General features: G+C 27.6%; 2 protein-coding genes across 4 annotated transcripts in view; one reads left to right on the top strand and one right to left on the bottom strand.

The window, feature by feature from the left end:
- LOC132930525 (14 kDa phosphohistidine phosphatase) overlaps positions 1-26,161 on the bottom strand; it is a 155,395-nt gene that overhangs the window by 36,240 nt on the left and 92,994 nt on the right. The window lies entirely within an intron of this gene.
- The window catches only part of LOC132930157 (arrestin homolog), a 99,896-nt gene continuing 90,798 nt past the window's right edge, over positions 17,064-26,161 (top strand). Inside the window, exon 1 of the mRNA XM_060995859.1 lies at positions 17,064-17,564. The gene's annotated coding sequence lies outside the window, so the exon portion shown is untranslated. The remainder of the gene's footprint in view (positions 17,565-26,161) is intronic.

Below are 26,161 nucleotides of genomic sequence, written 5' to 3' on the forward strand. Positions count from 1 at the left end.
TAACTATAATTCTAATATTCTTCCCAGTTTTGCGTACGGGAAACGTTCGTATTGTAGACATCGTGTGTATGTCCATATTCATAGGTAGGTGATCATTTATTTTTGATCAAACTATAAACATTATTGGATAGCGTTATATGTATTTTCTTATCGTGGAGACAAAAATTGATGTACATATAATATCGGTTACGGTCACACAAAATATCTAAGTCGAAAGAATATTATAATTTTAATAAGTATATTCTTCACCAGGTGTACATGATACTTACGTATATGTTGTACTTACTCGTACACTCGTGGTTATTATTGTTATTACTACGATTCTAATGTTATGGAGTTTTGTTTATAAACATTTATTTGGTTTAAAATAATTAAATAAACGGTGCATACCGACTCACAAGAATTATTATAGTTCTGGATCGGCTTTTAAACTACTAACATTCATCTCGAATCGGCAAGTCTTGTACAACAATAGAATTATTCAAAGCATCAGCTACAACGGGCGTGGGTCATTGCTATAATTAGAAAAATGTCTTAGAACTAAGTACCTATTTGAAAATCATCTGGAGTATATGACGGTATATACTATTAGCAAATTACAGAAGTTTAAATTAATTTCACTGATGGACAGTAGTTTTTCGGCTTTGTTTTATCGATCTGCACCACCGTTTCATTAAAAAGCTTATCGGGTTCTTTTAGTTCCCCGTCCTGTGAATATTTTGCATAGTACTTAAAACATTAAAAGGAATCTCGAGAATAAAACTGTAATCCTCATATTGTTCTAAAAGTAGGGCTTTACGCCTTTACAATCATCAAAAAAATCTCATTTTTCCCGAAAAGTTTACAGATTGAAATTGGCGACACAACAATTCCCATGCCATTATAATAATAAGATTTGTATTTGAAACGATGTGTCATCATTTATTTTAAAAATGTATGATAAATTGTAGAATAAATAATTTTTATATAAATATTTGTTTTTTTTACAATAAAATTTAAATAACACAGATGAAATTGTAGTTTCAGACAAACTTATAGTGTGAACAATTTTTAATTCATCAATTTTAAATTAATTTAAAATACTTAACTCGATTACAGTTAATATATATATATATAAAAACTATTATATTACAGTGTATTTTTAGTTATTATGCAAATTATATATTTTATTTATTAAAAATAAAGGAAATATTTGTATTATAATAATATTCGATTTAATCGTAAGTTCAATCACTTTTGTTATTTGAAATAAAATAAAATTTACAATTATTGAGCCGCAATAGCCTCAACTTATGTTGACGGATCACATACCATTAATTAAAAAAAAATACTTTTTACAACTGTAAATAATAATTATATTTAAAATTTTGTTACAAGACTAAATACCGATTTATAACACTTATCACAATATAATCATATAGTTTTTAAATTACTGTACTTGATACTCGCAAAAAGTTGTGTCCAAGAACAATGAGTTTATATTGGACGCGTCGAGTACCACCGTACGGCACCCAACCATAATACAATACCCCCAAACATACTTTTACGAAATGTAAAAACAAATAAAAGAACTGCACTTCTGAAGTATATTAGACAGGAAATATTATTAGCTGCTTACTCAGTCTGTGATATTATTTCGGCGACGACGATATCATCTTTGCCAGTTTGGCCGCTAAAAATTAATGGATTTTTCTGTGGAAACAAGAAGATTTGCAACAAGTTTCAACGATAGAAAAATATCACTTTGATGTCGTCCTCTGCGAAATACTTCTTCGACTTTTGGAAAACTTTTGGAAGTTTTAAATTAATTGTTGTAAAATGTTCAGCTCGGTCAGCAGTGCGCTTCAGCGACAATTAATATCAGTTTCTTAAAAAATGTACAATCATATCCAATTATCCAAGTGCGAGGTAGTACGACTAATTGAAGCCGAGAAAGTACAATAGTACGTATTAATATATTATAATGTAAAAAAATCGTTTTGGGTACCTGATCATGTATGTCCTCACTTAAATATTTTATTAACGTTAAACTAATAAACTAATGCTTACAACAATTTTAGTTTAATAAAAAGCTACATGTGTTTGAAGTATATTTTTAGTTTTACTAACACTCAAAATATAATAAACTAAAATGTTTGATTTCGTGTACCCAACTTAAATATTTGAAAATCCAATTGATATAAATATTTTAAAAGTTAAATTATTAATTTCCATTAATGATTCACGCAGTTGGGCAAGTTTTGAAGTTTACGAGGAACAGGGCAGATGGGTAAATATATGGGCAGATGCGGGAAAATACGCGGTGAGCCAATCTGTATAATAATATACTAAAAGTAGAAACCTAAAATGTAATTTTATTCACTGAATATCAAATAGTTTGTTTTGGTCAACTTTTTTACGATTCGATTAGACTTCAAAACACCGTTTTTTTGTTAGCCGCACCTGCAGTGAGTTTGATGTTATGATTATAGTTTTGTTTTTCTTGATGTCTCATGTTTATCGAATGAATTGTTAAAGACAATTTGTCAGAAAAAATCTTCTAGCTGGGAACATTGTTAATTTTTGCACTATAGGTATTGGAAAGAGATGGTTCAACGATTATCCGGCGACGAAAGAAACGTGGACGGATCGGTTTTAACGCCAGTGAATAGCTACTATAGGAAAAACCTAAATTCTGTACTTGAAAGTATAACGACTTCGTATTAAAAAAAAAAATATATCATATTATTTAAAATAATATTATTATATAAACCTTACGTAGTAGACGACGATGCGCGGCGTGTCTCACTGGGAGTTGCTTAGAAATTGGTCGCGTCACGCACCTAGTGACGGTGGTGGGTTTTGTTTCGTATTTTGACGGTTCATTGTAAGTGTACAGGATGATCATGTTGATTTTGACATTAATTTTATTTTTTATTCAGAAACTTTTTTTAAAATATATAACGTACTTTTGATTTTCAAACGGTTTCTTTTAATTTACTATTGTTTTGAATTGTTAAAGGTAGTATTTTTTCAGATTAAATCGTATAACAAATGTAATGCGTATACAAGGCGATACATCTATTACGTAGAACCACACATAATGCATTATTTCAAAATCATTTAAAGTTTTTGATAATATTTTTTTAACATGTAAATGATAGAGCAGGTACAAAATCGATTCCTAAGCTACTTAGCATTTGTGAGTAAAACTGACGTGACCCCCATGACTATGTCCAACTACGTAATATGTTTAATATCCCATTTCTCTCTTCTCGCCGCACCGATATAGATGTACACTTTTTAACTTTCCTTCTAAATAGTACTTTCGACGAACCTAATTTACTTGCTGAAATTCCATTCAAAGTTTCTACCCGTGGAACACGAAACCTAGACCAGTTTTATGTACCCATCACTCTACTGCCTATGGTTACAATCATCCACTTCACAGAATGTTCAGAGTTACTAACCTAAATGTGCCCTAGTTGTTTTGACTGCGTTCTAAGGCTGCTTTTGTTTTGTTATTGTACGCTCTAGTTGTTGTTATAGATTTCTTTACTTTATTACTGTTAATTTTTTATTTAATTGTTATTACCTACATAATATGTATTATTGTTAACTGCCGATTGGCGTAAAATATATAAAAATAAAAAAAAAAAAAAAAAATGTACTAACGTTATAATTATTAATCATATAATATTTTAAGTTATTTTATTTTTTATACATTTTTAATTTCATATTACAAAGTAAAATATTCTTTGAAATGATTTGATATATATAAACATTAAACACTATAAACCTAAATTTCGGATAGTTTAGATGAGTTGACTATCATTTTGCGGAGTACTTTTGTATCGCTACTCGTTTATATATGCTTTAAATACCTATAACTCATAAAATACGAGTAGTAGTACGAAATTTGATTTCTGCACATCAAAATACTTTTGCTTTAGAATAAGAAATTAAATATGTATGTCGTTATTCAAAAAGTTATAACGATAAAAATGATTTTTTTTTTGATTGTAAATAATTTCAAAAAAAGGTCATTGCACTTGAAAAAATGACTGGTTTATGATAAAACAATCACCCCCTATAATTAATGTCAGCTATTAAATTTGTCCGATATCTGTAAGAGAATCAACATATTCATATGAAAGTTTTCAGATCACATATAAATATCTGTTTGATAGAATACCGTGTTCGCTGTTATAATAGTTTTCAAAATCGAGAAAAACACAAAACCGCGTAAAACTGTTTCGGTATTACGATCGTGTTAAGATTATCACTCTGTATAATACTTTTTTATAATTATTATATTCTATTGGGGAGGTAAAAGGGAAAAAGAGCTCGACGGCAACGAGCAGAAAAAAAAATACATTATGTGATTGGCAGCCGTCATGAAAAGGTACTATGCAGTGAATTTATGCCGCCGAGACGTCGGTCGTCACGCACGATTCCGCCGAAAAACGCCATCGTTATGCCACCGCCAGAGTGTATAATAATAATCGTAATAGGTAGGTTGTAATATTATAGACGAACGAAAGTGGCCGCAGGCGTTTTGACCTATTTCTCGGGTGGAAGGGCAGTTTTTCCGAAACGACCATCCACCGTGAATATTATTTCATTATCAATGTTATTATCGATAGACATAATATTTATCAAATTTTTCCATTGCAATAGGTTTTGTAATAATTTTTAATTTTACAGATTCTCATATTTTTTAAACTATTTTTACAGTTATAATGTTTTTAGGATTTTACTTTTTTTTTTTTTTTTTTTAATGGACATTTTTAAGTCTATTGTCAAAGCGGAATATTATTACGAGCATTTTAATGTATACAGATTGAAACTCGAATGAGGAGGTGAATTACATATTTAAAGATATATAAATAATCATCTACTATACCTACCAATGAAATTATATACATGTATACATACATATATATATATTAATTTATAGTCTAGCACTCATATATAATAGTCAAATTCTCAGTAAAATTATATTGACGCTGAGAAGAATTTTCAGTAGTACGTATTATGAATATCTTTATATTACAAAGGACTCCATTGATAAGAATTATTTATGTTTAGCGACTCAGTGAAAAACACATTGTGCTTCATACACAGTGAACTGTGCATTAGCTACTATTATCTCATATCATATTAAATCGAGAATAAGAACTTCACACAGTATTCGATTTCGTCGTCACTCTATCCATAGTATTTTCGAACGCATCGAATGTATTATGTAAATATTATAAATAGGGAACTATGCATTTATACGAATAATAATATATGTATGTATACGTTGTATAGTGTTAGGGTGGTTTGATCTATGCATATTATTATAGTTGAAATCATATAATCGCATTCCAATGACAATATTATCAATGAGTCGTTTCACAATCATAGTAATAGCAAAATTAAATTAAACAATTTCTGTGTATGCACTAATATCTATTTGTTTCTAAAATACTGTATATTTATATACAGATTGTAAATACACAGACAAAATGTTCTGATGAGGTGAGTAAACAACGACGTAGACGCACGTTAGTATTTTATCTTAAGATGTCATTATATATTGAGTCTTCCTCTCCAATTTGAAACCGTCGAGTTATGTCAAATTATATTTTTTGAATTATTACGTTTGAAAAAACGGTCAAACCCTGAACAGCGCTATCAAAAATTCTTTACAATTGCTTGCGGTAAGTTTTTCCTTCTGCTTAGAAAAACTACCAGGAAAATTGAAAATCCATCTCTTTGAATTAAGTACCCAAAAGAGATTTATTACTTATATTGGTGTTACGTGCGACCTTTGGAGCTTTTATTCCTATTGATGTGGTTTTTTTGGCAGCCATAAGTAAAAAAAATCAAAAAATGTTAGATCTCTTAAATCATCACTCAATTACTACAATATTCAAAAAAGTCAACAGTTGCGATGAAAAAAAAAATTGAGGGCATTATCAGTTTCGTCGACTTTGCAAATTCAAAGTGTCGATCGTACGTGTGGGCTGTTGCCAATCGATGCAATGAATATAAAAAAACGTTTCCTTTAATCGCCCGGAGAAAAAACGGCCGATTGTACTACTATACGACATCGAAATCTGTAACGTGTCCGTTCATTGTAGATATTTTGTTTATCAACGGTTATCCTATAAACAAACCGTTATATGTTGTACAATACATAAACGTATTTATACGTAATACACAGATGGTTTTTGTGACAAACGTGAGCTTAACGATGTAAATCCACGGAGGTCAAACTACGTCTCGCTACTAAATCACGAACGTGGAAATGAATAATCGATGGGCACAGGTATTTACTTATGTTTAGCAGGTGAAGTCTGGGGGCTACGCGCAACGATCGAAGTGGCGGTTGACGAGTGAACAAGTCCGGTGGGATATAGGTTAGTCCACAAAGCTTTGGAGTTTCTGTACGAATGTCCGGTTACGTTTTATATAAACCACGCATAAGGAACAACAAACGTTTGTATTGCCATCACCTACAGCTGTTTTTGACAGGTATAATAATAATAACCACTGAACGGCATGACTTGGGGCGATATTACTAATAACTGATTAACGATATTAGATTTTTTGTACAACAAATTACCGTACATAAACCGTACAATAAATAATAAACCTATAGTTCGATTTATCCTGAACACAATGTAATGCAATCGCATTCTGTTGATTTTTTTCTCGTGGACCGAAGATGATTAAAGGAATTACAAAATCAAATAAATCGACAGTTTAAAACTTATAATAATGCTAATTTATAGTATTTGTAAGCTGTATGGTTTGCTTGTAACAAATATCGGTGATCATATAGCGATTCCGTTTTGATTGCAGATTTTTTATGTATAGTTTAACATTAAAATCCGATAAATTTAAGTAAAATACCTATGATATTTCTTAAAACGTAATAGTGAATGTTAGTACATTATATTTAAAAAAAAATCTATACAAATTTAAAATTCTAATGCAGTAGCTATTTTAATGGACAAAAAGTTAGTCCGGAAATAGCCAAACTCCAGTGTAAAAGTTTTATAAATCGTTTCCGTGGGCATCTTAATTCTAATCAGATTTTTTTTGCAAAGTTCATGGCATTTAATGATTTCTCTGAAAATTCACATCGTGGAGGAACTAATCTCCTACAATGAACAGCAATATTTCAACAAACAAAGTATTGACAATTTTTTTTTTAACATATTACGCTTATTGAACGTAATATTTTGAACAAATTGAATATTTTTCTTTTTCTAAATAAAAAAAAAATTCAGAAATAATGGGTTATAAATACTAAAAATAAACGGATTAAAAATTATTACAAATAACGAGAACATCAAGGTTACAAATTGTTTCTTAACTGTAATACATTGTGGGTTTTGTTAAAAAAAAAGAAAATAAAACCGTAAAATATTAATAAGAGTTAGGAATTAAAAAAATCGTTTAATATATTCGCAGTGTTGCTATCGGAGTCACTCCCATACAATAATTTAATTGATCTCACTGTTGCACTCGTCGTTCCGGCGCCTTTGGATACGCCAGGGTGCCGCCAGCCACATGCATATTATTTAATTAATTAAAATATTTCGATTAAATTCAACAGTTTTTATATCATACTACATTTTAATAATTACCGATCAGATATATTATATTATATAACTTATACGACACATGCTACGAATATCATGTAATAATAATTTAAGTTGTTTCCACGGATGCGCGTTACAAAAATATGGTAATCAACAATGAATAATAATATACTTGACATATAGACGATATATATTCCTTAATAATCTCTATAAATCGTTAGAAACTTTTTTACTCGACAAAATTCTCCCACATTAAAGCAGCATTGTCCGTTCCACAACAAACACACCAAAAATCTATCACAGATCAACGACGAAATGATTATCTAAACTATTGATATTATTTGAATATAAATCTAATCTGCGTGTAGTCGGTATCGGAATGCAAAAAAAGACGGATAAAGCATATTTAATATTTATATTTTGAAAGATACTTACGAACATGGATGACATATTAGTTTCAGCATACTGCCGGTATTTCGTATAAGCCGATACGAAAGATGATTTTTTTCATAAAATATATGTCGATATCAGTCATATTTTCTTTCAAGTCGTATAGTTTAACAATATAACGATACATAATTTCGGGACTTCTAACTGATCCTTAGACTATCATATGGCTTGAAAAAATTATTTAAACATTTTTGTTTTACGACCATTTTTTTTTCTACGCATGTTTTATTTGTATGAAATACGTGTATAAATTACCACATGGGTTTTGGAAACAAATGGCATCATTTTAAATGTGAGTGTTCAAGTATATTTTTAATATAGCCAAACGACTTTTTTTACACAAAGTATTCGTTCAGTTGAATATTGTTTTTTTTTTTTATTTTGTAATTGTTGATACAACAGGTATAAAAACATTCAAATTTTTATAAAATTGAAAGAGAAAAGGATCAACAATTTCGAAAAGTAAATTTAAAATCAATAGTTATATATATATATATTATACCTATTATAAACATAAGGGATTACATTTTTTAAATTATTTTAGTTATTCAGTTACAATTTAAAAAAAATCTTATTCATAGGGACTTAACGTCTTCACGTGCATTACTATTCCTAATACACAAATGCATTTTTTTAAATGTTTATATATATATTTTAAGCTATAAAACACTACAAACATACTGTATTACCAGGTACATCATCAGCGGTATATTGACTAATAAGTTACTATAGCTAGTAACATTATAAACAATAATATTATAACATAATTATACACACACGACACTCACTGTGCAGCAGAGCGACTTACCTATCTTTTTTACTCTTTTGATATACAATGAAGACATACACAAATATCACAAAAATATTTCCCTGTTCAATTGGTTCGTAAACCGAACAAATTTGAACTCATTTTATTTTCAACTGACTGAGTTCACAAGCGTTTTATCAAAAGAAAATCGGCGTTGAAATATATTGAGGATTCACGATTATTTTTCTAACGAGATTTGTAATATAATTCGATTTTCGATTGGAAAAATAAATACAAATTATAACGCGTACACAAAAGCACAAGGAAAAATCATAAACGTTCGTTCAAATAAAGCCGCTCAGAAACATAATATTATGTTCGAAACAGATTGATGTTCATTTTTCTTTCGCTTCTCTTTCATCTGTATGGTTTTATTTTGTTTTAGCTTTTAGATGATATATTTAGAATACTCATGACACAGCTCATAGGTAAAGGTTTCATGTACTAAAGTCTAAAATTGTGACATAAAAATTACTACATCAACCGTGTTGTACACCGTACGATTTGACAGATACAATAATTAAAACTGTCCACCTGTCAAAATTTTTGTCTCGCCAAAGCTCAGCTAAATAATATTATAAATTAGTACTTATTTTGATTCAAGTGATGAAATGTATGTGTATGATGTTAAAAAATAAAATAATAATAATAAACCCATGCTAAAAATATAGTGAATACTCTCTCTCTATAGTTTCAATCCGTAGATTGGTTTGCAGCCATCTTCCATTCTTCTCTATTATCCGCTTTCCTTTTCATTTACAGTACTAGTAAATACTAGTGAATACTAGTATTTAAATATTAAATTATTTTGAATTATAATGGATCAAATATAATTAAATAGTAAATTAGTAAAAACAAAGTAATCATCAAATTGTTGATTCAAGAAAAATAAAAAATGTTAATTTTATAAGTGTGTTGAATGATAACCATTTTTAATACCTTTTTTTGGCATAAAAAAAATGTTTATTTAAAAACACTTCATTAAACTCTAAATAGCTTAATTTTTTCATGAATTTAATGAAGTGTTTCTTGGTGTATATTCATCCAAACATGTAATTTTGTATATTAAACATGTAAGATGATGCACAGTGCAAAGTTGAGAATGTTTACAAATGTACAATTTAATGTGTCAGATTTAATATGCAATTGCATAAGTCTCCTTCACAAGAAAAAAAAACCTACAATAATACCAATCCTAAAATACTAACAAACCTTTAACATTTTACATTTTATGTTACCCTACAGAATTTTTCACCACACCTATTTAAAATATGTATTTGTTAAAATCATCATTACAAATATTTATATTATTCTTATTCAAACGAAAATAAATCCTAGAATTTGTTTTGGTTTTGAATTGTATATGCATTTAGAAATATATGACAAAGCTTTTTTTTGTAGATACATTTTAATATTGTAATTTGTTTATTCAATACGATATGGAATTTATGTGTTTATTCAAAGTCGGAACAGATTTAATTTGGTCTAAATCAGTTAGGTCAGTTATTATTTTATAGATTATTACTTATAATAGTATTGTATTTATTTTTAATTTATTTGTACCTACTTTATTTCGATGATTTGATCATTAGTGCTTTATAAATGTACTGTACATCATTGTAACTACATAACTATTATTTATATTTTTAATAATTTATACATAACAGAAATTAATAATAAAATTAAAATAATGATAACAACAATTTAAATACTGTGAATAAAATAAAGTTATTTTATTTTATGTTTAAATTAACTACGTAAGTCTACGTTATCATATTTAATCGAGTTTAATAAAACTTAGAACTACGTGGTATATATTCTTAAAATTAAGAGACTCGTTTTAAATACCAGACTTTGTAGCAGGTCACGTAATATATTAAAGTAGAATTTAAAAGTTGTGGTGAACGTAGGTATACAAGTTTTCACCCTGTATTTAATGTTGTTGGTACAATGCGTTTTAAAAATGTATCTATGTATATAGTGTAGTAATAATTGAAATTATTTTTGAAGTCATTGTCCATGATCACAGTTGTTCGGTAGCAGATGCTAAAAAATAATTTTGGTTAGGTTGGAATTAATTCACTTATGTCTTAGGCTATCCCGTGAAGTTTCATATGCCTAAAGTTCAGTAAATCCACTTGACAGCCAAAAGCTTTTTCTTGTATACGTTTTGATTTAATTAGATTTGGGTCGGGATAATAATTACGAAACTGAGTAATTTGATAGCTGTATGCTGGATTTAAATTTAATAATTTCTTTTTAATTTATGTTTTTTGTTCTAATGAGCAAATAATTACAATACTAAAATAACGTATTAAAAAAAATTAAATTAAAACTGCTAGTAACATACTTATATCTTCAGATACTGTTAAGAAATACTTAACCCTTAAGGCAAAGTTTGATTAAACCTTAGAAACTTCATGAAAGCCGTATCGAATTTTAATGTTTATATTTATATTAGAAATCTTCCAAACTACAACTTTTTGGAAGGTTGTTTTTTTTCAACTTTCACCCAACACAATATTTATATTTACGTTATTCAAAGCACTATTATTAAAACAATTTCGTTCCATGAATTAAGATAAAATCGTGTTTGATTTATAGCTAAATGGGTTCGATGGATATTTAAATTGGCTCAGTGGGGCCCATTATACATTATATGTACTATATTATATATATTTGTAAATAAATAAATAATAAATAATAAATTAATTATAAAAAACATAAAATTAATTGAAAATGTGAAAATATGATTTGACGAACTACATTATAGCAACAATTTCTGTGATAATTTTTGGGATATTATCGAATAAAAAAAACATTTTTTAAAAGTATAGTTAAAGACAATATATTATTATATTATTTATGAACTGAAAATTTAACTATAAAATTATGTATATGAGAATTGATAAAAAAAAAGGTAAGCAATATAATGGTATCAATAGATACATCATTTTAATAACTCAATGTAGATTCTCAGAGAGTATTTATAATAAATAAAATAGTGTTTAAATTTTACCGTGACGTAAATTTTACCTTATAAATAGTGAGTTAAAATAAACTATTCTTTAATCAGATAAACAATGGATGAATAACAAAATCTAAAATCTAAATGAAAATAAATTTTCTTTTAGTCATTTAATTTGTTATACGATATAATATAGTTATAATATAGTCTCATCATAAAGATAAGCTTACCACATAAAAACCAGATTGTGTATGAATGTATTCTTCTATACTAACAAATTTCCATTTTGTTCTTAACCAGTAGAATTATTATTGTTTTCACTCTAGGTTTGTAGTTTACGAGTATTTTACATAAAAACGACCATTTTCACAACGAAACCAGAAATGTACTCTTAATACATAAACCAAACTTATAAAAATGCAACAGAGAACGATATTGCACTTTTGTGCGCCTATTTTAACATCGTCACATAATATAATGATATCCTATGATAAATTTGGTGTACGTCGAATCCGATAAAAATGGTGGACTAAACCAGTTCAAGAACAGCATATTATAACTTACGGTTTTATTTTTAAAGTAAGTTAGAAGCAATACAATTATTACTTATTTACGTCGGGGAAATAGTAAGATTTTGTACGACGCGACGTGCTCTTATTTAAAGATAAGTAAATCGTCCAAAATCAGAAATACGTATAAGTATAGTATACAACGTTAAAATATATAAAACATTATACTATGCAACTAGGTATTTTATCATACAAAATATTGTCAAAAATATAAATACAGCAGATAACCGATGTATCAAGACTTTTAGGATTCTGCGTTTTATTACAGACTCGAATGAAACGTTGTACTCGTAATATATACTCTAGAAAATATTATGCTGAAGCCTGCAGGTATGTATTTAACTTAAATACATCCAAGCGCAACAATATTTATTTTTATATTCTTAAAGTGGAAAATACAATTTTGATCAAAACTTTGGACTGATAACAAATTAACGTTTAATTTGTAATTAAAGTTTTTAGAAAACATTTTGCGTTTAAAATCGATAAACACAAGAAAGTTTTATAATCTATCTAGCCGTTATTGTTTTTAAATTATAGGTTGAAAAAAGTTAAGAACTTAATGGGAAGAAGTTAAATAAATTGATTGGTTATTTAAATGTATACAAGCTAGTACTACAAAATATCATGTTGATATACAATATAATATTATATTATACGCATGTAATTAAGAGCAGGGAACTAATTACGAATATTATAAATTTTTTTTAAAGTTACTTGAATTTACTTTATAAAGTAATAGTATAATATACTAAACACCAATTTTGAGCACAATAAACGCAATTTTTTTTTATCTACTCGTAATAAAATCTATAATATTTATGTGTCTATATATTATATATAATGTCATGTCGGCTGTCGATTGAAGTAATATATATATATATATATATATATATATAGATAAATACATACATTTTATATAAATAACCTACGATTACATGCTATAGACAGTATGGAGTATATACTTTTGTTAATTGTTGAGTTACAATAAGCGTTTAATTTTTTTACCTAGTCGATTATTTTTACACTTTCACAGTACAATCTTGAAAAATTCGAAATTTTTTTAAAGATCTATTTGAAATTATTTGAAATTCTTTTATAACAATATTTTTACTATTTTTTTGTAGTCTAAATATTTTAAAGTTTTTACTTTTTAAATAAAAATATACTAGAATATTTGTTGATATTATTAATTATTAATCATTAATTAATATTAGAATAACGTTTTGTAGGGTACACTTGTACTCCATTCAACCAAACATTAAATATTCATCTACCTAACTAATTAACAATTCGTTTGATACTTCATTTCTAGGTAAAATATTTTTTAGAAAATTATTCTGCTCGTAATTCAAAAAAGTAGTCAACTGAAAACTTGATAATGAATAATAATATGACTTTTTTCAAGTATGTATAAGCTATACATTTTATTTATTTAATGGATGTTTACTATTAAATTAATCACACTGTATACGTGAAACGGTTTTATTGCAATCCAATCGTCTTAACAGAAAAAAATGATTTCTCAAAAATTAGTTTAAAATTTTAATAACGCGTTAATGGTAAAAATAACGAATCTATCTAAAAAAATGGCAGTATTATTTCGTTATTAGCATAGGATTGGAATGCAATAACCAAATGCAAAAAATCTAGAAACTAAATTCCACGATTTTTCTCGATTCGGAAAAATTTGTTAATCAGTCATATAGATGTAGAGTTTCAGAAATTGATCGATGAGCAATATCGAGTTTTATAGTGAATTATAATAATAAATACATTTCAAAAACAATATTTCTGCAGTTATATTAAAATATTAGACTATTCATTTAGGTATTAAATCGTTAGAGGATTTTAATAAAATATACATATTTTACAGTGGGTGTAAACTGTAGTACAGATCAAATCAATGTTATTGGAAATAAATGAAAAATAAGAAGTAATTGAATAAAGTAGTAATTATTTATCCTTAATTCCGTTCGAATAATTAAAGTTTTCAAGTAACCTACAGCAGGCCATTTTGCATTTTTTTTTTACAACCATTTTAAAGCACAATTGGCTCAATATTTTTTTTTTTTTTTTTTATGGTTTTTCGCCAAATTGGAGACGAGATATCTTTAAGAGATTATAAAATTACGTCAATAATACTGAAACGTTATTTCGAGGATATAATTTCCTCGGCAGCATACTCCTCACCCAGAATCATTCCTTCGTTCGATTTCATTTCATCGTAAGTCGCAATTCTACCCACTTAAACGTTTCGATTTAATTATAAAATAATGGTTGATGACATCCGAATGAGAGAGAAATTAGAATCACACAGCGGGATAAAAATTATATGTATAATATGGCGAATCATAATTATACGCAATGTGGAACGAAGGGTGAATAAACGGTAACGGTTTTTTGGTTTGACGAATTTCTAATGAACGTTTTAAAAAAAAATCGACAAAATATGATCGATAAAACTTGTGAGATGATTTCGAAAAGGAAAAAATAATCTTCAAATTAGTTTATTATTGAATACTTCATAGTTTGAATGTATATAGTTGGTTTTTAATACACACGTCACGATACATTGTTATATATGCTGATAATTAAATATCCCATAGTGTAAATTATAATCAATATATATTTTGAAACGTAGAAGTGATACGATCTTTTTTACTACTAAATTTAGCAAAACGAATACGACTTGGTTAGGTAACACATCATATTCGTATAATTACGGTTCTAGGCTGCTTTTTATAGCCGCCAGCTCTAGTAAAGTTTATTAAAAATAATTATAACAATCATATTAAGTATTAACCTACCCGTATAATCCAAAAAGCTCGATCAAATTTCAAAAGAAAACATCAACACACATGGCATTATTCTAGTATAAAATTTTTGTCGTGCAAACATAGTTATGATTAGAACCAGAATAGGACATTTAAACCTAACTCATAATTTAAAAAAAAAATTAGAAAACTATTAAGCTAACTACCAAACACATAATAATACATTGTCTTAAGTACACTCATGACAAACAAATCTTTGGCTAATCAACAAATACAGAGCACAAAATTCTTGACGAGGAAAATTGTATTGCCACATAGGTATATTACTCGTTTATTATTTTATTCAAAAATTTGACACAGATAATCAACTTAAATAACGAATAAATTGCTTATAAATATTTTGATTGTGTTATGAATTACAAAAATATATCCTAGGTTAATCGATTTTCTGTTAAATCTCAATTAAAACAAATTTAAGAAAAATACTACTATCTAATAACACAGAGTACGCAATAATGGGCTCCCACATTTTTGAGGCGAATTAAAATAAATTATACAAGATATGATTGTTATGTTTCTGCACTCGATTATTCACTTACACAACTATTATTTGATATTTCAGCCATTTTTAAATTCGCTAAATAAAACAATATATTCGAAAAAGTACAGTAAATTTTGTAGTTAAGCCGATAAATAGCAACACGATGGAAACGATAATCACCATAACGAACGTCATACACGTATTGATTTTTGTTTTTGATTAAGTTCACAATCGTAATTTGTCCAATAAAATAAATAGCAATAGTGACTATCTCGATAGCAAGACCTTAAATTACTGACGGAAAAAGATATTAAAAGATTTTAGACAATTCTATTAAATGTTATACATAAATAATATTAGCTAACAAACTTATGATCATAATATAAAGTTAAAAATTGTGAAAAATGCTCTAGTATGTTCAAATATGCTCTTTCTTTAAAATATGACGAAATATCCAAAGTAAAATTTTATATTTAAATTATTTACTTCACGAAAATAATTTCCATATTACCTAGATGTAGTAGTATTCTACAAGCATTACAGAAAAACATGCAAATGCAATAAGTCGAGCTCTAGTTATCACTTACGTGTAGATATATTCTTATATTATATTTACTTATACTTAAAAATTACACAATCATTATAAACTATATTCCTTATAACTTACTATCCTAACCATAATATTACTATACAGCTCTAGTTATTAACTTATAAGTAAATTACGACCTACCGTAGAAAGTCTTTAATATGCCCTTTGTATAATGTATATAGATAGCTTGAAATATGTTAGAAAAAAAAACAGTATAAAAAAAATTATTTCTAAAATACGCTAATATTTACTTGTAAAAATTGATTTCATATCTCGAAATAGAACAATTTTTTAAATACATAGGATACATAAAAATGAATTATTAAATGAATAGTTATTTAGTTAGAATTTAAAATTAAAAGTTATATGAATTACTTATATTCTACTCATTCAAAATTTGATTTTCATGTATCGAAATAGTCCAAATAACTACGTTGTTTCGTAATATAAAACAAAAATGTATAAAGTAATTTAAAAAAGTAAAAATAAAAAATTTAACGATGCATTTTTTTCGAAAAAGTTGTTATGCAATTATACGAAAAAAATTAAAAAAATTCCAAATAATGCAAAAAATGACAGTGGGCACTTAAATGGATTATCTTGTACACGCATGTTTTATTACATCGAATGATTTTCGTGGAAAATTATAAAAAGTGAAACGCCGAGACCACCAGCCGTGCTCGGAGGCTCACACAGATAGTGCGCCGATCGTTGAAAAATGTGATGATAAAAATAAAAAGGGGGAGCGCGCACGGGCAGGTGAAAACGTTGTGGCGACGGCAGTGGCTTCGGCTTAGGCAAGTGTGCGACGGGCGCGCAACAGTGTTCAAAAGCTCTGCGCGACGACCACAACCCCGCAGCGTTGTACGCGCCCGGTCGAGTTACCCATAATTTTCTCCCGTTGGAAATTTAGTTTACGGATTTTTGTCTTTTTCTCTTCCTTCCAAAAACCCTCAAATCTCCGTCGATATAAAATTGTACGTACATCGCATATTGTGTTTTCTTCCAAACTCGTGTCATTACTCTCTTGTCTCCGTAATATTGTTTCGTGCGCGCTAAAATATCCGTCGACCTACTGCATGCCATTTATCGTTCCACCTAGACAGAATAGATCACCTGCAAGTGCGTGTGGCACATATCACGTGCACGCTATGATGGTCTTGTTTTGAATAGTAAAAAATTAGAAATTAAAAAAAAACTCTTAATTACCTGACAAAAAACAGCGTTTGATCGGAAAAATTACAGAAACTGATTGATTGCTTCGCAGAAAATAACCGAATCCGTGAGTATATAAAAATACACTATTTTGTTTTCAATAGTTAATGACCTATTATTGTGTTATCTTTTATTTTAAAAAGCACGCAATATAATAATATGAACTAAGACCTAGGTTATAGGTTTTTGTAGTTTATAGTATGACATTGCAGGTTAGTGTATTCATCTTTTTGATTAGATCTTATATATAATTAAATAATAAGATAAAAAATTATGGATTATAACATAATTCGGTCATGCGCACATATTATAGTGTTACCGGTGGTTTTAATAAAATTTCTCCGGGACGTAGTTTAGTAATATAATTTATAGTGATTATATGTCTTTATAGCGATGAAATGTCTTCTGAAGTAAGTGCCCATAAAGTTAAAAATAACCATAAATTAAAATTAAAAAATTAATACTGCACCAACCGTTATAAATATGTTTTGTTTAAATATTACACAAAACATATTATTTTTGTAAATAAAGTTTTCAGATGATGGTTGGATTATAATAATAATAATAGATTAAAAAAATAATATTTGTATATATATCTACCAAATATCCCATATAATATGTAATATTATTAAGCAATCGGTAATTAATTTTGAAAATATTAATTCTAGATGTGATTTTATTTTTAATCCATAATGCATCTAAATACCAATAAGGCTTTTAGATTCTGAGTGTAACGATGAATGTATTGATTTTACAATAATATGTGGGTGCTTTTTTTCACACAATATAATGTAGAAAAGAAGCTAAAGTCTTAAAAATTAAAGTGGTTTCTGGTAGCAGATTTGATATATAATTGGTTTATTTGAGAAGTCAAAATCTAAAATTTCCAGTATTTTTCAAAATAATCAGAGGAAAACAAAAAAACTATTTCATAATTTATACTACCATTCCTAAAAATACAGTTGTGGGTTATTATTTTATTGTTCCATACATTTCAGAGTTCATACTGTTTTTGAAAAAATAATTTTGAGAATACGTATTTGTAATATGATAATTGCATTTCTATATAGTATTTCATTATCTCAAAATAACATTTCATGCAAAAAAAAAATAGTTCTAGATTTTTTTCACATTCATACATGGTCACATTAAAATTAATCATCCATTTTTTACAAAGGTAAATAAATAGAAAGTTTACATGATTAAGTTGTGAAGGATGCAGTTTACTAACAGTACTTTTGAATAAATCATCGTATGTGTTTATAAAAGTATAAAGTATAAATATTATTTAATAATTGCATATTGTATATTGTACTTACATCAAAGTACATATGTTTTTACGCGTAAAATAAAGATTTCTTATCGAACTACTTTCTTATTTTATTGTAATTTAAAAAAGAAATACCGTAGATACAAAATGTTGCATATTGTGAAATGTAACTTTTCACTTAACTACGTAGTAAAAATCATAAACATTTAACAATTATTTTACAATAAAAAATGTAGAAAATGTTCAATTTTAATCCAACAATTAAAAATACATAATAAGGTTCCTTATACGTAATTAGTACAGTTATACGGTAACTAACAAATCTAAAAATTATATCAACATTTTTTTTTTTTTATAGACATTTAATGTTGAATTTGAAGGATATTAGATATTTAATGAAAAATATTGATTTTTTTTTTTTGAAATTTAAAAATATTACTCATAATCATTTGAAACTATTAAGTTTCTGCAAAAATTAATTTAAACTACCGTTATTAGTGATAATAAAAAAAATTACTTTAATGGCAATATTATACTTAGTAATATAAACTGGCATATAGCTCATAGAATGATTTATCGTTGAATTCGAATTGTACACATATACATTACAGTGCCTTACTCAATGACAAAGTACACTCGACACGTACTGTACAACAGTTACCTATTTTTCTCCGTAATTTATTTTTTAAATTAAAGTTACTACATTTTCTAAAATAATCCCTTTTAAAAAACTATACCTAATAATTTAATCATGCTAATATAAATGATATTGAACTTGATAAGATTGCCCAAATACTGTCCTTGTTATTTTGATGTACATGCTTATATCAATTAAATGAACAGCCGGGTTTGTAGTTTTATAATTATTTGAGGTTTAGTCAAGATATGTTGTATATTTTTGAGAGGATTTATATAAAAATATGACTTTTTCTTTGCCTTATAAAAGTTTTAAATTTAATCTTAGTACGTCATATACTCGTTTTATGTGTGTGCAAGAATAAAGAACTAGAACTACCTACACTTGATATTTTCAGAAATAACTTTTCATATTTAGTTGATAATTTTGTACGTATAAACAGTGTCATTCGAATTTTACGTTTCAATATCAATGTAGGTATATGGAAAATTATTTGTTTTTATTAATGACCATGCAAAGTTAAACTAAATGTAATAAGTGTAGTAAGACTTTAGCAATCGAAGGTTTTTTAAAACTATTTTGTGTAATGGTTCTATCAATACGTTATTGTTTATATGTTTTTTTCGATTCTCAAACTAAATGGAAGTTGTTGATTTTCTCATGACTTGACTTTTATAGAATTCTTTATGAACTTGATAAACTTATGCGTTTTAAAAATGATTTATTTATCTTTTCCTTCAAAAACTACGCACTTGACACAAGGTATTATTGCACTAAACAAAATTACACCTTTTGTAAAGTAAAAGTGTTTGATAAAAATAAATTATAAAATGATTGAACAATTGTAAACATTATTTATATGTATGAAAAAACATGCATTTATTTTTAATAAATGCAAACGTTGAAAACCGTTTTGACAATAGTCCACAAAATAATCGGATTTATGTACGCTGAATAGCGATAACATCATTTTCAATTATTTAGGTCTTTAAAATATGTCGAGCTTGAAAGTTTACAATAAGGATTTACTTCATAAATGATAAATATAGATGATTATCCTGTGAAGTTTGTTTCGATTTTACATAGGAAAAGACAAGTTTATGGTGTACACAATTAAGACGAGCACAGACACGCGATAACAATAGCGTTAAATGCAATCGTCTACTCGTTTCGTGTACATAATATATTGCTCGAACGTGTTTTTCCCATTAAACCGTCGAAAAATGAACACTTTATTTTAATATCATTCTGACCGAACAACTGAAGTATAATATCTCAGAAACCACAGTTTATATTAGCTTACGCACGCGTGAGTTTTAATTTTATATTATCTTTTGGCACGAGTTCGTTTTTTCTATAGATTAATTACACTTTTTTTTTTTAAACAGAAATGGCCGATTTTCAATGAGAAATTTCTCTCGTAAAAAACTATTTGTATACATAAATATATAGGTTAGGGCACTGATTAAATTTCAATTAACGTCAAAAATGCCCGTTGAAGTGTACCTATGGGAGGTTTGGTCGCGAGCGAAGACGCGCTCGCATTGCGACTTCTGTAACTCTTCTAGTGTGCAGCCAATTTCAAAGTTATTCCTCGCGAAAACTTTACATACACTACCCTCTCCCTCATCACTTGTCTACCAATCACTGCAAATTTACGCATATTTATTTTTGAACGGACACGGCTCTTATTATTATTGAGTATGGACACAGAATTGCAAATAATACAATTACAGATGAAAGATACTAAAAGAGATCGTGCGATAAAATTAATCGCTACAGGGATTTTGGTAGGAAACGGTAATACTTCACCGACGGAGGCCGTCAAAGGGTTTTTCGCGGAAAGTTTAGTCGAAATTCTAACACACACAACTAATATGTAAATCTTTATGCATCAATGCGTTCATTCTAAGCGTTAACTTGTTACCCAAGTATTCCCAATGTGAGACAGGCACACGAGCATCCGAAATCGTAATGGAAATAAAAATGCGTATGGAAATATTATATAGTTTATAATAATATAATGGACGGTATTTGTTCGCCGAATTTTGGGTGTGGCAAAATATCGTCCTTATACAGTGTGTAATATCGGGTACAGGGTTGACGGACGTAGATAGACACGAGTTCAATGCGCGCGAGAGATAATATAAAAACTGTATACGTCACAACAATAATATAAAATACATATATTATCGTGTAAATTGTGAGTATAGGGTTTGGCGCTTTTCGGAATCGTAAAGATCATCATGAATTTTGTACTATTCATTTACCAAATTGCTTAATTCGATTGTCATGTCGTTTAATAATTATGTGTCATAATTATATTGATTGTATACACTTACCAACCAAAAAATAGGCATATTTGTATGCAACGTATAAATTATATATAATAAAATATACAAATTGATAATAATAGCAAAATTCAGAAAATCAGATAACACACGGATCTATAGACACCCGGGAATTGAACAATATTTAAAAAAATACTTTTTTTAGGTTAGAAAAGTTTAATGTTAATAATATAGTGTGTGTTTTAAACATTATAATAACTTTAACAAACATATATTTTTATTTCACAATGATTTATTATATTTATAAAACAAAATGATTTGAATATAAATTGCCGAAAAGCTATTGCAAACACCTACGATGTTCGTCACACGTGTCCACGGCACCGAGAGGAAGGATCTTCTCGAAATCTCGCGGTCGGTTAGTGCAATCAAAATAGTTAGGTCGATCGAAGCACGCGCGTCCTGTCGTCCGACAAACTTTTGCTATTATTCACCAACAAGTCGGTATCGTCGCGAAGGCACGTGTAGTCCGATTGAAAAATCCTGATGGTATCCGAAATCATGATTTGTATCTGTCACTAGTACCTACACTGATTTGTAATTATATTGTAGTGAATAATAATCGAACAAAGCGACGTTGTACAAAGGTTGTAAACATCGACGGAATACCCCTTAGGTTAGGTTCGAAGATATACTTGTACTGGTAAGATGATTACTTTTGATTTAACTTGAACTAATTGCATTGTTAAGACTGAACACAGCAATATTCATACAGTTAGATCAGCGGTAGTGCGGTTGTGTTAATTTATCATTAACATTAACATTACGTCGATAAACATAGGAAAACTTGACAGTTCAATTATACATACTGAATACTGATACGATTCTCTGAATAACAAACAAATACAACTACTGCTACCACTACTACTACTACTAATAATAATAATAATTAATAATACAAATGATTAATGGAGAAATAGATTGAATGTTTTTCATCATCAAATGCTTCGATTTAAAGGGCCTTTTTTTATACGAATGTTCATTTAATGTCTTTGTTGGAAAATAAATACGCTCTCGGTAATCCCAAAGAATATTACAGAAACGCTTACTGCAATAAAATAATATTAGCTCTTATTGTAACATATTTTCTGAAAGCTATTTTAACAAATACATTTGATATACCTACGCACTTGTTTTTAATCAATCACAACAAGACTTCTATAAAGAACGAAGTGGTGACGATTTTTAAACAAATATTTTAAAATCGATATAAAATACTCAGATTTTTCAAATATGAACACCCAAACATATTTACAAACTTTAAGAATGTTCGTTACACGAAGTTTCACACTTTTTCTTTTTCTTTTTTTGATTATAGTCTAATAACAATTAGCTAGACTATTATTAATATTACATATTTTTAAATGGTTGTAATAATACAGATCTTATTTATTCTTTTATTTTTTGAATAAATTGTATTTATAACAGTATTTAATTAAAACAAAAATTCAAAAATTATAATTAATATTAGGTATTATTACAAAAGTGTCGTCAGTGGGAAACTTCTCCTATCAAGCCTATCTGTTAAAATTTTATATATTTCTATTTTAACTAATTGTACAATACCTATATATAAGGTTGCTTAATTTAAAATAAAGATTAAAAAAATGAATATAAGTATATTAAGTACTATTCTATCTATAGGTACTACTACGCGATAATCAACGGAAAATTTTTCAATTATAATTTATTCTTTATAACGTATACGGTAGCTATAAATAACAAACTAAATGTTTATTTTTTCTTAGAATAATAATTAATTACAATTGAACCCTAAACATCTGGTTAGTTCTATATTTTAAGTTTTAAATATATATTTTTTTTAAAACCTACTATAAATATGTTATTTCAAAGGAACTTCTATTTATCTTGTTAGTGTATTATAATGAAAGAAAAATATTTTGGTCAAGGGTCCAGCACGCCAATGTTTCTAAGTATGATAATTTTTCTTTTTCGAGAAGAATAAATTAATAAATTTTCATAAAAAAAATAATAACACAATTTGTTTTGATTAGGTTATTGTTTTATTTAAGCGAAAATATTATTAATAATAACGATATTGTATATTTCGGACACCCGAAGAGTATAAAAATGTAGGTAGGTATACATATTTATGGAATACCAAAATGTAATTAATTGAAAATTTCAACAATATCTAGTAATAGTAATAGGTGCTAATACTAGTATTAGTGTATATTTATTTTATTACAACTATAATGCATTTAATTTATGGTGGTTTAATGATTGTCTGAACAGTTTTTTTTTAAATTATAAATACGTTAAAGCACTAATTCAGTTATAGTGTATCTAGAATAATCAGTACCTATATAGAATAATATAGACAATTAAATTCCAACATTTGGTTACGTCATTTTCGGCATTTTAATCTCATTTAACAGCAGTAGGTTATGACTTATGAGTATTGTTGTATACATTTTGATCGATGCCCCCAAATAAGAATTGTTGATTTCAAGGCGTGACTTGTAAGAAAACGTGAGTTGAATAGTTAGTTTAGGGGTGTATGCTATAAAATATCTGTAATATTTACAGTGCTTATTATTCATCAGAATTATTTTTACAAAAATGAAACTTATATTTTTTTAACTTATAATTTATTATTATTTAAGGATATTAGTTGGGTAGGTACACATATTTATGTTATTATTAAATATTACTGAAAACATTTTTATTATAATTATTTAGTTGTGCAAGCTTGGCTACTGTGGTATCTCGAGTCAAATTTATTGATTATACGAATAGGTAAACGTATCAAGGTTTTCCATTATCATGATTTATATTAAAGTAAAAATGAAAATTCCCAAAAATCGACTGCAGTATAATAATTCATTTTTACCAATATTTCATCATATTGGACTACAAAAACAAACCAGAAAAATCACTAAACTATTTTGAGTATCCTAGATATCCGAATTTATGACATTTACCGACCGCAGTCGGCAAAACCTAGGATTTACCGGTATTCGTACTTTTACTATAACATACACAGACACAGAAGTAAACACACACACACACACACACACATATATATATATTTACATTTTATACTATGCTTAGCCTGCATCTAGTTAAAAAAGGTTTTAATGTTTTATATTTCGTAAAGATCTTAAACAAAATTATCTTTTAAATAATATTTAACATTAAAACGTAATACTGTAAAATCGTGATTAAATGAAACCAAAATATACAAACATCATTCATAAATTAAAAATAGTATGTTTGAATTTAATTACATTTAATCAAAATTCAAAGTTTTATTTTAAAACGGTACAGTGTAACTGTAATTTAATATTTGTTTCATCCAAATTATTTTTTAGCGATGATATAAATAAATATTACAATAGAGTTGTTTAATAACTTATTTTAAAACGGCAAATGTCTAAGTTATAATAATAACAATATAGTTTAGCCAGTTTTAATTTGGTTGTGAAAACAGACTATTATTTTTAGTTGAATAAAACTGTTTTTATTTATTAAAGATGTTATTTTAATTCATACTGCTAATAAAATATTGTTATATATATTAATAATTATTTAATAAAATGAAAGATACTAGTATGTTAATTCAACGTTTTATGGATTAGATAACAAATTTTTTTTTCATTTTTCAGCAAATATGGGCTGTGATCGTGTCAATATTACTGTTATAATGTTTAGTTGATGAAAAATAAAATAAAATCATCCGTGAAAAAATTAACTTATGTATGTGTCAAAAATTAAAGCTAAGATGTCTTAGACGATGTTCAACAAAATAACTGAGATGGGTTAGGCAGCTGAAGTAATTACTCAACGCCAGAGCAATTGCAAATATGGCTGAGTCATTTATCTTTAAGCCGACTTAATCTGTCCCCGTTAAAGCATACAAATACGGCATGAAGCATATCTAGAAACGATAATGTCAACTCTTGTTATGCGAACAAACTTCCAAATGAAATGTAATTTACTTTAATCCAAAATTGTATTGTTAAGATATTTTGTTTAGTCGACCGGTTGGAGTGAAACGCAGTATAGTATATATATTGTATACAAGAAACGTATTTGTGGATGTCTTAATAACAGTTTGGAGTTTTTAACGGGGAAAGAAATCAATAAATTGACGCCGGAAACGACGAAACGAGTGGTACATTGTAAACATACGTATAATAACACCATTACGATCCGCATATTCAAACACTGGTAATCTGTGAGGCTTTTATATACTAGGAACGTGATTTTTGAGTACACGCTCGTTCGGATTATTTCAGAAAATGTCCATTTCCTTGTTTCGCAACTATTTAAGGAAACATATGTACGAAGGTGGATATACGGTTCGTCACGTCTTATTGGACTCTATCTCGTCGGTGGCGGCAGGCGTGGTTTTAATAATATATAAGATTGTAAAGCTCTAT

This window comes from Rhopalosiphum padi, chromosome 4, assembly GCF_020882245.1.
Source record: "Rhopalosiphum padi isolate XX-2018 chromosome 4, ASM2088224v1, whole genome shotgun sequence".
NCBI lineage: Eukaryota > Metazoa > Arthropoda > Insecta > Hemiptera > Aphididae > Rhopalosiphum > Rhopalosiphum padi.